An 18,684-nucleotide genomic window follows, 5' to 3' on the forward strand; every position below is an offset into this window, starting at 1 on the left:
TGCTACTGAACTCAGGTGCAGCCATGCTTAAGACTGTTGTTCATAATGGACAATGCAATACCACTTATGCCATGCTGAGATGTGTACTGACCTATCCCTAGCTGGAGAGGAGACTTTCTGAACCTCTGGTCCCTTATCTGTTGGAGATGTCCCATCCAGGTACTGAGTGGCTAAAAAGTTTTACACAAAGGCTGGTGACAGAGCAGCCAGGACTGGTGCCAGAAGGCAGGCCTCCCCTCTTTTTACAGTACACATATTTCCAAAATCCCATGTTTGGACAATTCTTCTAGCTTGTCCTCCTTGGACAGTGTTAGGTATGTAATGATACTTGGCCAGATAACTTACAGGGAATTATTTTTTCAGACTGGACTGTCAACTTGTGCCATGTTATGCAGTGTGCTGGAAATGCACATGTCCACAAGTCAGGTAGCACTAGAGCAATGAAATAAAGCAGGGGAAAATAACCTTGTGTGAAAAATGCAGAGGCTGGTGTTCATGTCTGACACAGCCAGTGCAGCCTGGGTGACCGGATGGCTGGGTGTTGTTTCTGGCTGAGCTCCCACCCAAAGTGCACCAAGGACCTTTGTTTGGGAGCTACCTCCTCCCAAGTGTACTCATGTGAATATTGTGGTAATAATTTTTTCCATTTGCCAAGAGGTGCAGTAACTAGCCTAACTGTGGCAAAGCCTAATCTTGTGACTCTTAGACCCCTGAATTTTCTGTGCAATTAAGGACAGAAATCCGTCCTTTACCAGTTCCATGACAATACTTGGTGACAATCAGGCAATTGCCTGAATGGTGTAATGAGCCCTCTAAAACCCTGGAGAGAATGGTTGAACTTACTGTTGGATTTTCCCACCTCTTTTTGGCAGACAGAAAATCCAGTATCTTGTAAAGATCTTAATTATGTGATAGGTACTGCAACCTGTTTTTTATGCCAGGGTTATTTACCAAAATTGGGTCCTGTTGGAGTAGGAAGGGAGGCAATCTCTTTGTGTAGCCTTCCTACCCATGCAAGAATGTGTTTGTGTGGCGTAATCACTACCTTGAACCAACTAATCCTCCTTCCCTTCCAGGACGGCATCTGCACCCCTAGGTCAGAGACACTGTTTTGCCAAGAGCTGATGAGGTTTTCACCTTTTCCTATTTGGGGAAAGGTCCTGCTTTTCACAGGGTGGGGCCTGCAGATGCTGTTCTTGCTACTGCTGTGAAGTCAATGTTGTGTAGCTCTTGGACGTGGTGTAGTGACAGCCAGGCAGTCCTGAGAAGCCGCAGGTGCTTTGATGTGCTGTAGACACCAGCAGGCTTTGCCTGAGATGTGTGGCCCACAGCAGGAGTGAGAAGAGCCCCCTGTACCCTGGCTGTCTGCAGAGTGTCTGCAACACACAGCCCAGCTGGTGTTGCCATGGACACACTGTCCACCCTGGACTTGCAAATTCCCAACAGTTCAGTGAAAATAATTTGGTGCAATCAGTGGAGAAGTGGGGTTTGCAGGTACCATACTCACCTGCACAGATACACATGCTGCTACAACCATCTTCTTTGTGACATGGTTTCAGTAAGCGAGCAGACACAGTGGCATGTCAGCCAGCAGGGATGGTTACAAACATGGCTTTCTCCAGCTCTGCTCAACAAGACCTCTTCCTGCTGCTTGTAACAATATGTTGTTACCACAACATGGCATCTAGTAAAGAAAAGAAAGCCAAGCACAATACATGCAAACTTCAAAACTTCCCCTTCCCTTCAACAACAGATTTTTCTTGTCAGGTTCAAATTATTTGCCAATGAGTGACAGAAAAAGCCATTTCTCTGGTTTGGCCTGTGTTTATTTGCTGCACCAAATAAACAGAAGGTGTTTCTGGGAAATGAATATCAGGGAGTGCAAGAAAATGACATTGGCCTGGCCTAATTTAGTACTTAAGGCTAGCTTCTTTGAGAGTTGGGCCATGGTGGTGGGTATTTCATACTACTCCATTGTGTCTCCTCTTCCTGAGCAGATGTGTCCAAGGCTGAACGCTGTAATTTCTGGTTTTGGTGAAGTGAGAGCAAAATCCCAGAAGCCACAGGCAGCATCACCCAGCCTTGGTGGGCAGGCTGGCTGGGTCACCTCTCCACATCCCAGCCCACAGGTGAGGTATGTTGGGAGAGCAGAGAGATAGGCACTTGATGCTTGTGCTTGCTCTTATTGTTTTTGAGGAAGTCTGCTACACGTTTGCAATGGAGCCAGGTAGTAGATGGATGTTGTACAGAACTTCAGTCTCCCAGTCTGTCAAGCTTGAAAGTTTTTCCAGCTTTCAATTTTGTCTAGAGTTTCTTTCTTAAGACTCCCCCCTTCTTCAAACAGAGCCTCAACTCTGGCTGGGTCCCAGAGATAGATACCAAATGGTGCTTTTTTCCCTTTCTTTTGCTCTTTCTTCCTTCTCGTGAAGCTGGCAAACTCTCCAAACACACATCCAACCAACGCACAGTGCATTCGAAAACAGGCCATCTGGCTGAGCACTCCTTGAGAATGAGAAGACAAGAAAAACAACCCTCTTGGAGCTGGCAGCTGAAAGGCAGGCAGCCCGTACGTGGACTTGATCTTGTGGTGCAATCCAAGAGCCATCCAATCCAAGGGCATTGCAAAAAAGCTCTTTCCTAATGAGCAGAATACGGCTGTCTCCAGAAGCGGCTCCAAGTCAACAATTTGAGTGGGATGCTGTAACTCTCCTCGCTGCACATGTGCTCATTAATTAAAGCCACTTTGGAAGATGCCCCGGACACCCCCGCCAGGGCTGCCAGCCTACCCTCCCTGAAATCCTGCTTGCTGCTTTGCAGCCCCCTGCTGGGCCCAGATCTGCAGAGCCCCAGGAGAAGGACTGAGCCATCAGCATCCAGCTCTTAACCGCAAAACGGACCCGTTGCGTCATCGGTGAACAGCTGCGTGGGGAGTACAGCCCTGGAAGGAAGTTGCACTCCCTTTGCTTTGCCATTATTTTTCTCCCCTGAGTTTGGTAACAGCCAGAGTGCTCCAGGCGCAAAACCATTCTGGGCAGGTCAGCAAGTGTCAGGGACGGAAGTGAGCTGAGCAACCCAGTATCGCAACGCTTCACTATTTTTCTGGTGGCTAAGGACTGGATTCACTAAATCAAGGTGGCTGAGGTGAATGCAGAGCCATTAGTAGCCAAATCCCTCAACAGCAGAACAGGGAGCACTCAGTGAAACTAGTAGGAGATGAGTTTAAAACAGACGGAAGAAATGACATCAGATTGGGTAGAGGACTTCTGGAAGTTGCTGGCCCAGAAGGCTGCAGAGGCAGAGAGCACCAGTGGGCTCAGAATGGCATTAGACAAATTTGCAGGCAACAAGTCCATAAAATGACACTAAAAGGAACAGGCAAAATGTACAATCTAACATCCCGATCCAACAAAGGTGAATGCTGAGGAAACAAAAGGGAGAGGGAAATGTCCAGGCCTGAGTGCACTCCCTGGACAATCTCTTACCTTGCCCTAGTTGGGAGCAGAGTGCTGTGTGGGGAGGACCACTGCTCTGGCCCCAAAGAGCCATTCTTCAGTTTTATTGTAGGATTCAGTTCCTGTACCAGCCCGATCTGAAGGTCATATGAACAGATTGTTGCCTCTTTAAATTACCAGAAGGAAGCTAGAATCCAGTTTTTCTCGGAAAGCTGAATTTATGGAACATGTTTCCGTGAATGTTAATAGCCACAAGCCCCGGCTTAATCTGTTGGCTCTCCCAGTCGTTACATTTCACACAGTGACAGGGTGATTCATTTGACTCTTTATCTTCTTATTTGGAATCTCCTTGTTTCTGCATCTACCCCTTTAGTACTGATGGGAGCAAGGACAGCTCATAGCTACATCTCAGCTATGTGTGTGTGGGTTTCCAGAGGCTGGTTACAGCTCTGCATATCCGGATGGCAGTTCCGTAGTTTTCTGCTGTGCCTTCTTTCACGCAGTTGTGTTTTCAAGTTGAGGGACTAAAACTCTTGATCTTTTGACTTTATTAACTCGGGAATAGGGTTCTGTAAGTGAAAAATTGCTTACTTATCTTGAAAAATTACAAAGGACACAGAGCACCAATGCAGGTCCTTGAGAACTTTGTATTTCTTGCCACTAAGTTATCAGAGACATTCTGATAAAGGAAGTGCCTCTTCCTTTTATTAACATGAAGTTTAGTTGTCCTCAACCAACATAGGTAAGGTCTAAAACTGAGATTTTGCATCATTTTCTTTCTAAACCCACTGCTTTATAAGCTTTATCAATTGCAAAAAGATGTTCCTAAACTGAAAAGAATAAAAAATGGGGGTTTGATGAAGTCAAATATGCCCCTTCTTTGGTGCTGACTGAATTAAAATACAGGTGGTTAGTTCAGAAAATCTGGGAGTGACAGGAGATAGGGACCTCTACTAAATCAGAGTGAAGTGCAGCAGTGCAATTGCATACCAGTGCAATTGCATAAATAGTAACTGGGAAGCTTCAGTGTGGAAAAAAAACAGGGAAAGGGGCACAACAAATTAAAAGGGTTCTCTGGATCATTGAATCTACTCCTTTGCTATCATGGTGTCCCACAACTGATAAAGATCTGTCTTCAAACAATTAAGCTTTTTATTCCCATTGCTTGTCTTTTAAGGTTAATCTGAACTTCACTCTGCTATTTTTTTAAAAGTTTCTGCAAGGTTGCAGCCTTAGTTTATTTATGACCAGTGTGTGCCCATTTTAAGATCTTTCCTTTTATAAACTGTAACCTGCTATTAGCCACATTTAGCAAAAGTTTTAGGGCACAATTCATCTCCTACAAGTATGTGTGTTCTGTTATGCTAACATTGTCCCTTTTTTTATTTTTATCTTACAGGAAAGCAGAATAATGTGCAAAACCAAGATGAAACAGATGTGTCATTACGATTCAGACAGAAATGTAAATCAGCTGAAGACATCAGAACAAAATGCCTTGTAAGTGTTTCTGTGCTATCAGTTACTCAAGAGATAGTTACAGGTAACACGCCTTTCTGTGCATATTGCTTCCTTTACAGCCTTTGATGTGATCTTGTGAAAGGTAAGTTCTCTTCTGGAATGTGCTCTGAGGTCTGAGGCAAGTCAACTGGAGCTCTGGGAGTGTGATGGGAGTGTGGTATCTCCAGAGACTGGGTTCCAAACTTTCTTGAGACGATTGTGTGAACAGCACTGTTGACAAAGAAAGAATATCAGGGTAGAGTCTCATGATACTGAGAATGCCAAGTATATATCAACTGTGCTGTGGGAATGTCATTTGTGCCTTATATTCCAATAAAATGAATTACATTTTCTTCAGGTCCATTCCCAAATTAGATGTAGAGAGGGTCCAAACCATCACCAGTGAAAATTATGCCAGTTGGAACATTTTTCTAGTGAAAAATCTGGTTTTGAGAGGAAAGATACTTTCATAGAAAGTGTTCACTGACCTCCAAATGTGCCCCCCTCCTCATAAACCCCAAAGTCTTAAAAGCAAAAGAGGTTTGATTGTTGGCAGTGTGGGGATTATTCCCCTCCCTTTCCCCCAGCATTTTCCAATGGAAAATATTCAGGATTTGGGTTTTTAGCCCTTTGCTGAAATGTCAACATTTTCCAAAGGGTGAAGGAGGGGAAAAGAGAAGAAAAGAAAAACATGTTCTGACCAGCTCTAGTCAGAGCCAAATGGCTCAGTCCTTGATTTGGTCAGGGAAGCATGCTGGAGGGGAGAAAATGGGAGTGTCTTGGTTCCACACATAGCCTGGCTGGGCTGAGGGCTGCGTATCACGATCCATTTGTATGAGTCATTACGGCCGACATTTCACCAGGAGAGCGTGTGTAGTAGCTTTTAAGCACTCCAGGTCAATATGTTAGTTGCAAGCACTGCTGTGCTGCTTGCCACGGCCACTTTGGCTCTCTGTGCATGTGTGGGATGTACACAGGTACATTCTGTTCAACTCCTCCAATATTTCCATGACGTCTTTGTCTCACAGAGACAACAGTAACCCCTGGCACCCATCCAGATCTGAAAATTCAGTTCTCTCCCATTCATAAAAGAGGAGAAAGGAGAAAAATGGCATGTGCCTGTAAACATAAATGATTGTCTAGATCCTCTGTCTGAGTGACACTGTCTTGTCCTCTGCAGTGCTTGGATTTAGCCTTTGAGAGCTCAGGCCAACTATGGACAGTCAGGTTCTAGGTAGGGAGAAATGCTGGAAGAGCCAACATAAAGGCTGCTAACCTGCACATGCACATACATGTGCCATCCTGCTTCTTGGGGGAAAAGGAGTGGCTTCATTTCCCAAGTACTGCTGATCCCCAGCTGTGTGCTCAGCCTCCGAAAAGCTGTCCCAGCAGTTGGGCACCTTCAGACCTGAGGAAGATCAGAGCCATCTCTGCTCCTGCTTTTCCAAGTTGTCTCCCACAGCTGCAGAGGGGGAACTGGTAGATGGATGCATATGCAGGCTAGGTCTTTGTCCCCCTCTAGTGACTCAACTGCAACAGAAGTTTTCAGAGTCCTACTTCCTCCAAGCAAGATGGTCGTTTTTCTAGGCCAGGGTATTGAATGGTTTCCTTTCTGAAGGCCAGCAGGACATCTAAACACCACTGGCACGTCACATATTTATACGCACTCAGACATTATCCATTACAAATGTAAACAGTAATTTAGGAGCCTGACTTTCTGCCCCAATGGGCCACGTGTGCCTGCTTTCCTTCCATGGAAGACGGCAGTCACAGGCTTCAGATGACAGCCCATGCCTGGTCCTCCAGGAGACCCAGCTAGAGCCACTGTTACCAGTGCAAAAGCACATGCTCCCAATCTCTTGTAACCAAACACTTGCTGAGTCACAGCCCAGTCACCCGTACGCTTAGCAAGTCGCGTCAGCCATCTGTCACCAGCACATCCTCCTCACCGTGCTGTGACTCCGTGGGGAAAACAACAGGAGGCAGATTATGTTTGGCTGAGGAGCCAGGCTCTCGTGCATCTTGGCTCTGAGTAACCCCTGGATTGCCTCCTAACCAGCAGTGAGGCCTTTGGCTCCTCTTAATTTGGCCCTTTGTCAGGGAAGAAAGTGACATTCAGGTTCAAACACTGGAAGCTTTGCCTGACTAATGAGTGACTCCGAACAAAGCCAACTCAGACAAGACATGGATGGCATTGTGCAAAATGTCCCTCCTACAGACAGATCATCTACACAGGCCTCCACACTGGAGGTGTGTGTGTTCTTCTGTGGTGTTCTTCTCCAACCAGTGTTTAAAAAACAGCACCAAAATATAGGGTGCTCTGTTTCTTAAGGCCTTGTCCCACCTACTGTGTCAGCTAAAGCTGTGAGAGCAGCCTTGCCGTGTCTCCTGTCCTAGTGGACACCTGTGTTTCCTGGGGTTCCCCCACGTCCTAGAGGTGCAGCCCTGGACAGCACAGCCCAAAAAGATGGGATTGCTTCCTGCCATGTACCTGCCTTACCCCTCAGATGAGGCACTGCCCAGGTAAAGGAGGCAGATTGGGGGTGTGTAAGCATCTTGAGTAGGGATCCACAGGGGATTTCACAAAGCTCTCCCCACTTACCATGACCTCCCCAGCGGGGGCTTGCCAGCCTCCTCTGTCATGTGCTTGAAAGTCTGTTTTCCCTATCAACTCCCTGAGGGACAAATCAACCACACCAGCAATCTGACCATCTTACTTTATCCTAAGGCAATGAAAGAGTGCAGAGTGGACGTGGCCTTTTTGTTCTGGAGGAAAAAGAGTGAACTCAATGCCAAGCACAGATCCCAGGCTGTGTAGTTCAAATTGCGCTCAGAGTACATAATTCCCATTTGTGTTTGTGTGCACGCAGGGCAAGGGTGGTGGCTGGCTGGGATGGGGGGTGAATATAAGAATGTAATTGTCATAATTTAATCCAAAACTACTTCTTGGAAGGAAAAAAAAATCAGGCTGACACAAAACAGCATGTTCAGTTATAAACACCACATGAAAGAGCCGTATTATGTTCTGCTTGGTAACTGACATGGAGTGCTAGCATTCTCAGCTGCCCACTACTGGGCAAAGGACTTTCCAACTCTCCCCCTCACCCCTAAAACACAACCCCCCAGCCAAACTGCGGCTCAGATACCAATTTCTGAGGCCGCAGAGAAATTCCACATTGACAGTTCATTATGGGCAGGGGAGGCTGGCTGGTAGGCAGAGCAGCATGGAGCAGATAGCCATCTGGGACTTGGGGCGCTCCCAGCTGTGCCGGGGAGGGCGCACGCACATCTCCTGCAAGGCCACAAAGAAGTTGGCACATGCTTCAGAGGGGCTTTTCCCCCTAGTTTTCCCATAACGGGACAGCATATTCTTGGAACGATGTGCTTTGCTGGCACCAAGGCTGCTCCTCTCTAACCGGCTCCGGGGTCTGCAGACTCGAAGTAGTGGCCATCGGGAATGGTGTCAGGGCTCTCAGTGCCCTTCCCTTCTCCTCCCAGGCCTTCAGCTGGAGTGACTCATTCTGTGTAAAGGAAGCACAGTCATTCTGGCTTAGATCCTCAGGGGTGCTTACCTACTTAACTCTGGATGGCACTGCATCTCTCAGAAAGCACCCAGGAACACCAGAGATCTGATAATTCACTCAGTATTTCTTCTGGAAATCACCAGGCAGAATCACCCTTCCTGCCTGTGGGGCCAGGAGATAAAGTCAAAAAGCCCTCTCAACCCTTGCTGTCCCCTGCAGTCCAAGTGGTTGGGGTCTCATCTTAATGAGAGGCTCAACAAATCATCCACTGGAGTTGTTGCAACAGGATATCATGAAATAAATGCCTTCTGCTTGAAGAATATGTTTTTTAGCTTGATGCTAACCTTTATTTTTCATGGGGCTGGGTGACATTATTAGCACCCGTGCCTACTGCTGAAGTGAAGCATCTTTTTTGTGGTGTGGGTGGGAGATGGGTTATTGTCAATATGGAACAGAGCTAGAGAATGGCTTTGTTATTTACTTTTTTCTGTTCTTGTAGGATGTGTGACACTGTTTAACAAAGATATGCTAAACAGAAAAGAATCCAATTAAAATGTAGAATTGTCACCCAGGCACCCTTGGGAGATTTCCCTTCCTTTGGCTGTGCCCAGCACACTCCAGTGATGTGGGGGAAAAGTGGAAAGAGTAACCACCGTGGGCGGGTCTGGAGGAGGTGGAGTGTGCTGTGTTTTGCCTCGGGGTCCGGCTGAGGTGAAAAGGTGTGCAGCGTTAGCGCGCTGGCCTTATTTGCCGCCCGAAAGGTGGAATTGAACCACTCTGTCGCTAGACAGCTACAGGTTTGAAGCCTGCACCCCAGACCACTGAGGGTCATCCGGGCAACTTTGGGCGTGTACAGACCCCGTATATAAAACCCCGCCGCTCTTTCATCCTAAAGTAAGGGTGAGGGGTGCTTTCCCTCAGGATGCACCTTCCGCTCTTTCCTGAGGGGGTACCGCTCCGCATTAGCGACGGCGCGGCGGTGGCGGGAGAGGAGCGGGAGGTGCAGCCCCCGCCGCCATCCCAGGAGCACCCTGCGCGGTATGCAAATAAAGGGGCGTTGATTGGCTGCCCGGCGAGGGGCGGGGCGAGAGGCGCGCCGGGAAGGGTCCCGGGGCGGCGGGTGAGTCACGGCGGTTCCCAGAAGGAGCGGGACCGTCCCGCGCCCTTCCCGGATCTCCGGGGTCCCTTACAACACCGGACGGGGCAGCTTGTGCAACAATGGGGTCCGCCCCCGGCCGGGCCCCCGAGGTGTGATGCGAGGAGACCGGAGCAGTACTGCTCGTTTTGAGCAGTACCTCTTCCTGGGGTTTTTTCTTTTTTTTTCTTTTTTTTTTTTTTTTTTTTCCCTCCTGTGGGTAATGCCAGATAACTCTGGAGGATGTGAATCTCCCATGAGATACTTCGCAGAACAATAATATCCTCTGGGAGGAAATTCCTCCCTGGCCCCCAGCTGAGGATCAACTTATGCCCCAAAGTATGAGGATTGAAAACACTTGTAATTTTATCCTAGCGAGTGTAACTATAGAGGCTATTTTCATAAACCCTTAAAAATTACTCACTTATTTGCCTTAAGAGATTCCTCTGAAGCGGAGCCATTTCTGCAAATGGATGTGGTTTCTAGTGATTTTTAATTAGATAATGCTTTTTGGTGTAAGCAACAAATGAAACCATAGGCCTATTCCCCCTCTTGCTCGCCCTGGGGAAGCTGAGATTCAAAACTCCTCTTTGGTGGAGCAGCACCATGGTAGAGCTGGTACGGAACAGAACCAGAGCCACAGCCTGAAGCTGGGAGCAGTTTTGTAGATGTCAGCAAAAGAAAGCAAAAGGTATTTGGTGGGGCAGCGCCATTCCCACTCACACCCAGGAACCCTGCTGGGCACAGCTTTGCTTTCAGTGCGTGGCTCCAAGTCATGACTTACCCCCTTGGAGCTGAACCAGCTCTGGTATGATCTGGCACTCTGACTCCCCAGCACAGACATGAGAGTGTTTGAGGCCTTATTGTTTGTAGTGAGCAGCTTTTTAGCAACTTAAATTTTCTTTAAAGAGCACATTTTTAGCTCCAATCCAGAAGCAGGTCTCTTATCAGAAGGAGCTGGTTTGAGAGTTGCCCCTGTGCCAATGCCAAGCAGAAATTTTTCTTCCTTTCCTTGGTTTTTAGGAGTCATGGTGCCCAGTACATTCCTATCTCTTTACCTGATACTTATCCCAGTAACAGGTGGTGTAATCTAGCAAGTGTCTTTTGTGCATAAAAATGCACGGGGTGAGGAACTGGGGGTGTGCATGGGAGGAGGTGAAGGGAAATTAGTCATGGGGAGGAAGAGAGGAAGAGGTTAGAATGGGGGTTGAGGAAATCAGGTGGCTGCAACTATCCCTCAGGCTTCTAACCAAGCCCATCCTGACGTTTGCTGGGAGAGACACCTCAGCTCAGAGATATGCTCCTGTTGGCCCAGTGGCATGTGACCTTGCTGACTGATTCAGGCCAAAAAAGAATGGCTGCCAGGGGTCGGAAGAGACATTCCTAGCTCCTGTACTTCACGTTCAAGGCTTGGCTTTGACACCACTTTCACTTTCTCTTTGCTTTCCTCTCTATCGTCAACCTTTTCCCGATCTCTCTTCCCCTGATCTCTCTTCCCCTGCGGCACTTCAGGGGAAGGCTTTTTAGTGTGACAATGCCGCTTTCATCTTCTCTCTTTTGCAGCCTCTAGGATTTTTAAGCAGAGATGTCTGTCTCTTATGCCTCATCATCAATCTCCCTGTACTTTCCAGAAAAAGACCATGCCAAACACTCAAGTCCAAATGAAAAATAATAGCCAGGCAAAATAACTTCTGCTGAGTAACTGAAGGATCCATCAGAAGTGCCAGCTACTAAAACTTGCCTTATTCTGTAGTAAAGGGAGATGCAGAGATAATGAAGGCATCAGTTTCTAAAGATCAAGCAGTAGAGGAAGGTGCCTGAGAGGGTCAGCAGCAACATAGGAAATGATTCCAGACCTTGGAATCGATGGCGAAGCAGTAACAAAGAAGTTGTGAGAATTTTCTCCTTGACCAGATGCGAGTCCGTCTAGGTTCAGGTCTGCTTTTGGAGTTGAAGCTGTGATAGCTGCTGACTTCCCTAGCAGGGGTTGAAAATAACAATTCCAGGACCTCTGCATGTCTGGTTTTTAAAGGCCTTTGTCAGTCCTGACCAGAAGGGACTGCAGATGACTTGCTGTGCCTGATGGAGGTGCCGTTCTCCTTCTGTGGGGAATGGGGGGACACAGGGGGCAGGTACCCATAGGCAATACTTGGTGCAGTTACTGCAGCTGCTGCTCAGTGTGCCTGAGAGGGCCCAGGCCTGATCAGGAATCAGTGAGTAGACCTGGATTCTGGCTGCAGGCAATGATCATCTTATAACTTCTAATGAGATTTAGAACACTACCAAAATAGGTGTATAAGGCTACAAAAAAGGCAAATAGGTAGCTCCTAGGATTTTTGAAAGCATGTAAATAAGGATACAGATGTGTTATTTGAAAGGCTTCTCAGCACCTGATTTGCCTTTAAGCATTTCTTGGAAATCCTGTAAGCATTCAGCTTCATCTTTAGACCAAACGTCTTTGAAAATCTGACCCTTTGCCATTAAAAGTATAGAATAAATCTAGTTTATCAGCTTAATGAAGGAAAAGCTTGCTCTTAATTAAAGCATTTCTCAGTGTCTTTGGACCTGATTCTCCACCTTATGCAGAGAAGTACACTGTGCCAAATGGGTGCAGAGCACTGCCAATTTAGGTTTGATTCAATGCCCATTCAAGTTAATAGAAATCCTCCCACGGAAATCAATGGGATTTGGTTCAGGCCCTAAAGTCAATGGGAAATTCTGATTTGGCAGTACTTTATGCCCACACTGCACCAGTGTAAGTAAATGTTCAAGGTACAAAGCCTCAGAGAATTTGGAAGGGGCTTTATAAGGGACTGCTGGGGCAGACTGTAGCCTAGGCTATTTGAGCAATTTGCAATGCCTAAGACTGTCCAACTGCGTTAAACAAACCAGTCTGAACTTTTCCCCTTCATTTTTTGTAGCACTCTTAGCACTTAGCAATATGCTCTTGATTTTTGTATTGGGTTGGGTTTTTTTTTTTGTCCCAGGCTGACAGAACAGAGAAGCATCTGCAATGCTTTGTTCTTACTTCTTCTTTTAACCACCAGAACCTGATTTGTGTCAGAAAAGATAAGCCTAGATCCCTACTGTATTAAAATAATTATTTGGTGTAAGGTGGGGGATGAGGAGGGCTGTTATTCTTAGCAGCAGCAATGAAATTTCAGCAGCTGATGACGTCAGTGCTAAAATGTCAGTGTGAAACAGGCTGGAACAAATTAAGAGTGTGGTGTCGTCACTGTGAGAGCCACGCTGCCCTCCAGAGGGACTGTGGTTGGATGCTGCAGATGCAGTTCAGGAGATGGGGGGACAGAGGTTTGTGGGAGCTTCTCAGAAACCTCAAAAAAAAGCAACAACAAACACCTCAGTACCAGAAAGGTCAAAGAAGATGCTATTTGAACATTCCTGCCCATCTCATGGTGTGAGCTCACAGCAAGGGAAGAGTCATGTGTACAAACCAGATTCCAGGAACTAATACAGAAAAAAAGGACAGAAACCAAAATAATATTGACTATTTTCTAGTCACTTAACAAACTGGGCTAACTCCATTTCTGATGATACTTCTATGACTCAAATTGAAGAGAAATTTGGCCTGAGATGACTGTTGTCATGATGTGCTGCTTAAAAGAGGGCAATGTGCTTGGAGTAGAGGTGACAGTGAGGCGTTTTATTACTTAACTGTGCTGTTGCATTTGAAGAGTGCCTTCAGGCTATCAAAAAATGCTGAACTCAAGGTACAGAGAGCTTTAATCAAAATGGGGTACAATTCCAAATGCATTCATGCTTGTCCTCAAAAAACTCGGTGTTGCTCATTTTTTGGCTAGTCTCAGGTTGTGTTGTTAGACTTGACCTTGTGTCAGCACAGGGCACAGATCCTGGCTTAGAGTTGGTATCTTGAGGGTTCCTTATATCTTGGATCTTGAGCCCTCCATCTTCTTGGTCCAGCAGTTGAACTGCCTTGTCTGCAGGGGTCTTTGTCTTGTTGGGCTGTGGGATGTGCTGTGTTGGGGGGCTGGTAGGGGGGGTTGGGACCATCCTGCCTTCCATTACGGAGACCTGCAGTATTTTGTATGGAAATGTGGGAAAAGTCAACATTCCCTGGATTAGTGTTTCTAGAAAACTAATACAGGTAACAAAACTGCTCTGTGTTGTTTCACTCCTTTCTAGAACTGCCTGTCTCGTCGCTGCAGGGATGGATGTGGTTACAGCAGACAGAGGAAAATCCACTGAGACGTGTGCTTATCTATCAATTGTACCAGCTGTTTCTGGTATGCAGCAACTGACTGACCACAGTAAGGAAACATGGATGTAATCAGTTAGCAAACCGCTCCTTTCTCAGCAAGGATGATAAGGATTGTTGGCAAACCCACAGAGAGTTACGGGAATAGAGGAATTGGTGCACTGAAGTCACTTCCTATCACCCGGGAGTCCCTGGGCTCAGAGCATTGTTTGCTTTCCTAGTATGGATCTCGGTGTTTGTCTGCACTAGTTCAGATCTATAAGTGCACTCACCCTGTCCCGGCACACAGAAGCCCACTCAGAGAGATTGCCAACGCAGTCTTCTGTCTGCCTCTGTGGGAAGGATTCAGGCTGCCTGTGAGCAGAGAGAGTGATTCTTTACTACATCTTTACACTGGCAAAACACCTTTCTGCAGAGGTATTTTGAAAACCAGGCATGACTTAATCAATTCTGGGAAGAGGCATATGCCAACAGAAACACTCTTTTGCCAACACAAACTGTGCTGCCACTAGAGGAGTATCGGCAATCCCACTCTTGTCAGCGTGGGGCCTCCACTTCACTGATTAGGTGCTGTATGGGTGGACAGTGCAGGAGGTTCCCAGCCAGTGAGGTCAGTGCTGAGGTGAGCCCCTTCTCCCTCATCTCAAGAGGAAGTGGTGGCTGTTTCAACTGCACCTGCATCAACAGAGAATTTACAGAAACTGGAGGTGAGCTCCTGAATGCTCAGCTGGTTGCTGTTGCAGTCTGTAGATGGGAAAATGATCTGCTGCATTGTACGTGGTCAACACAGATTTGATGATACCTTGGCAGTATCTGGTGTCTTCTCTGAGGTCTTGACAGCCAACTCCAAGAGGGCTTCTGCTGCAGCCCTGCGTGCAACTAATTGCAGCCTAGCACTGAGGTTAGTAGAATGCCACTAGATCAAAGCTTCCTTATTGGGAAGGCTGGAGAGCGTTGACAAGGATGAGGCAGATCCGGTGCCAAAAAGCATTGTGTTGCCTTGATGTCAGCATTTCAGGTCTAAAAATGTGACTTGTAAAAGCAGGGGAAGCAAAAGGTTGAATGCTACCTGCACTGCATCCTGTTTAGCCAGACTCTGAGGATATAGAAATTAAATGTCCACAGAAGGAAAAAAAGTCTTCTACTTTTCCTAGATTTATTGGGTGGGTTGTGTATGTGAAATTGAGCTCTAATACAAATCCCCAGTAGACAGTATTTTAGACAGAATGGCTTTGTTCTGAATGTGTTTGTAAATATGTCTATATTTTTAAGACCTACCACTGTAAGAGACCCAAGATGATCTGTGATTTCTGCAATCTCATCAAAGAGAGCAAGTGAGTGATTCCATGCGGTGGAGACATACAGCCCATGACTCATAGCCCTGAGTCACAGCATTGGGACACTTCAGCATTCAGAAACACTAGTAGTGACAGAAATCATGATGATGAGCAAGCAGCTGTTACTCATTCTCAGCTGGACACCATAAGCATGTTTGTACCAGTCAGTGTGGCTCTGGCTCTTCTTTGTTTCCTCCTGCAGACCTGCAGTCATCTGGATAGCATGGTGACATAGCTCACTTAACATTTTGCCTCTGGGCAAGGGATGATCAAGTCTGGTCTTTGGCTCCTAAAGTGTCCTGCTTGACTCTATTAGGCTCAGCATAGAGTTTTCATGGCAGTTTTCACTTTAGATTATTTCCTTATCTCTGGAGATCAGCTCACGTTACAAACATGAATGCATTGATCATCACATGGGGTTAGAAAGCATATCCCTATTTACTACTGATGGGGTGGGGGGGGGTGGGCTGAGGCACTAAGCAAGTAGGCAACTTGCTCTTAGTGACAAAGGAGGTTTGTAGCAGAGCCAGGACAAAACCACAGGAGCCTTAAACTACCTCTCTTAATCTCTAACAACTGAACCGTATGCTCCATTGCATTCATCACTTCCTCATGAGATGGCAGTTTGGATGAGAACAAGTGCCCAGGAAGTCACCCTGTTTATTCTGTCTCGGCCTCTTAATGCCTGTGGAACATTTTTATTGAATTCTTTTCATGGCCATCAGCTTTGGTGCGGGAAATGATTCTGAGAGACAAAGACTCAGTTGTGTGTGTGCACGTGCGTGTGGGGTTGGGAGAGGGGAAGAATAAAAAATCCATTTCCAGATGGTTGAAAGGATGCATATCACTTTGCTATTGGCAAAAACAACCTCTTTCATTTTCAGGATGTGTAAGTCACAGAATTGCAGCTGGAAAAAAACAGGTAGAAAGGGAGGCAGTGAGGTAAAAATAAGAATTACTAATGAAAAATAACCCAGCTGATATTTGAAAATCTAGACACTTCATTTTTATGTAAACAGGGGGGAAATGTGCTTGCTGAGGAGGATCTGTATAGAGCAGGTCCAAATATGTATCATCTCATTTTCTTGTTAGCTTATTTGCTTTGCATTCCCAACTGTAGCCTCACAGGAAATTCAGTCCCTGGCAAGCTTCAGCTCCAGACAGGAAACGTTCTGAGGAATTTCTTCCATACAGGTACTATATTTGCTTGGAGGGATAACACGGTGGAGATATTTACCATGGCTGGATTTAGCTAGCAGGATATTATGCATGTTGATGGAGTTGCTGGGAGTGATTTCTGTCTGCAACCACCAGCATGCCATGTTTAAACAAATCGTGCTGCTCTGCCTGCCTGTGTGAAGATTTGCATGAGATCTGGGCCAGATTCTCCCTACTCTGACAGCAGCACAGCCCAACTTATGTCAAAGATATTTGCTGACGTCAGGAAATATCAGGATCAGGCCTGTGCAGCAGGTTTTTATCACATGACAAACTTGGTCTTATCCTATTTGCATGTACAGATACTTGCAAGCATTATTTTGATAGGACTGACTGGAGCGGGGGCAGACTTATGCTGGGTGTGCAGATAGGTGATGGAAGGTCTTTGCTCTTGCCTTTGCTCTCTGAGGGAGAGGCAGAGGGGGAGACTGACCACTACCTTTCAGAGGAGTGGTTGGTGTTGAGTGTGGCCAACTGAGACGCAAGTTTTCTGCACCTCTTGGGATGCTTTCCTACCTTTCACTGCAAGTTCAGAGCATGCCTGTTCTGCTTATTAGTCCAGAGGAGATCACAACAGTCTGAAAAACAAGTGCCATAGGTCCGCCAAGGCCACTTTGCTGGGTAACTTCAGAATCATCGGTGAACAGTGATTTGGTAGGTTGAATAGTTCTTGATGCACCCAAGAACAATATCCCTTTCTTATCGAAACACATCAGTGCTTTTGAGTCTTTAATGGAGTTCTCAGGATACCAGGTGTGAAGAGAAAAGAGTGATCAGTCTGAATTATTGTCTTGCAAGAGAAACGTGAGGGTTTAAGTACATGGCTGGGAACAATCCTGTGCTGGCAAGGAAATGGACTGCATGACCCATCTCAAAGATCTATGATTCACTGCAAATACAGAGAACGAGCATGAAAATGTGTAGGAACATGTAGTGGTACCTTGCCTGCTATTGCAGCGCAGCCTCCAGCTAGAGACAACCCAACCATGTTTACAGGTGTGCTCTGGGAACAGGTTTTTTCTGTGGGGAGCTGTGAAAGGCAGCAGAATGCCTTCAAAGCCTTAAAGGTCTCTGTGCCACCATGCCAAGCTGTGGAAATGTAACTGTGTGTGCAGGGCTGAAGCATGGATTTTTTTTAAAGATTTTTTTTTTTTTTGTTTCTGAGGCAGGAAGCGCAAGTGCAGATCCTCCCATTTAATGCTATGGGGGGAAGAAAAGATTCACAGACTCCCCTGCAGTGTTAGTGAAAATGCAGCTTTGGCCTTTAGTGCCCTTTGTTACATAAATACAAGTAGCGTAGACATATTAATCACCCTGCCATTGAGGGAGGAACAGAGCAGCAACCTCAAATGCCACCCACTCCCCATTCCCGCTCGCATTTGATGTTGCTATTTTAAGCCACACATTATTTCCTGCTGTGATTTTATTTTTTTTACCCAGCTTCTAATTCTGGCTCTGAGGTAAGCTGTGACATACGTATCCCTCCTCTCCCCCTCCCCGCTTTCCTCCTCCCCCAGCACCCACGTCCTCTTTATTGCTGTCTTTTAGAAATTTTCTCTCTCGTAAGCATCCAGGTCCCAGAGGTTAGTTACCGAATGCCCGCAAAAAATGTGAAGAGACTGATCTTCTTCCTGCTTTTGGACTTCAGTGCAAACAATATTGAGGTCATGGTTTGCAAGGCAGACTGTTTTGAAAGTGCTATTCCCCTGTTCCTCCCTCCTCAGAGAGGTTAGTGTTGTAGAGAGGATACTCTGGCTGGCAAGGAAGGCTGCTGCTCAGCAGCTAATGATGGGCCATGACCAGTGTACTCATCTGCCAAGAAGGGTGTTACACCAGTGGCATGTGTTTTGTGGTGCAGAGGAGTTAGGACAGAGCTCAACTGCTTGACAAGGGTTTTCCCTCCTGAATCTGCTTCTCTGTAAAGGCAGTCAGCAAATTTCTAGCCCCCAAGTAGTTTCCCCCACCGGCAACCACCTCATCCTGCCTGTGCCAGAGCACAACTTCTGTGTGTCTCATTCTGCTGCATCCACGTGTCTCCTGTGGCTTGCAGCTGCCACTAGGTCAGCCCTGAGGAAGGCTGTAACTGCGTCAGTCTAGGGCAGAAAAAGAATGGAGCCTGCAGTTCCAGGAAGGGCCCGGTGCACCAGGCAGCTGTGGCTCATCCCCTGCGTGAGAGTGTGGCTGAGCACTGATAAGAGCTCTGCCAAGGTAAGTTTGAGCCCTAGGAGGAAATCTGAGGCCTGCTTCTGCACCGCAATTGAGGAACATTACAGGTTTATCCTCT

General features: G+C 46.7%; 1 protein-coding gene across 2 annotated transcripts in view; it reads left to right on the forward strand.

The window, feature by feature from the left end:
• The first annotated feature begins 2,021 nt into the window (after positions 1–2,021).
• The window catches only part of LOC103765917, a 95,257-nt gene continuing 78,594 nt past the window's right edge, over positions 2,022–18,684 (forward strand). For both annotated transcript variants that reach the window (XM_029965179.1, XM_018085393.2), the window contains exons 1-3: positions 2,022–2,134; positions 4,852–4,949; positions 13,773–13,897. The gene's annotated coding sequence lies outside the window, so the exon portion shown is untranslated. The remainder of the gene's footprint in view (positions 2,135–4,851; positions 4,950–13,772; positions 13,898–18,684) is intronic.

Source organism: Manacus vitellinus, unplaced genomic scaffold (genome assembly GCF_001715985.3).
Source record: "Manacus vitellinus isolate BGI_N305 unplaced genomic scaffold, ASM171598v3 scaffold_8_pilon, whole genome shotgun sequence".
Classification (NCBI taxonomy): Eukaryota; Metazoa; Chordata; class Aves; order Passeriformes; family Pipridae; genus Manacus; species Manacus vitellinus.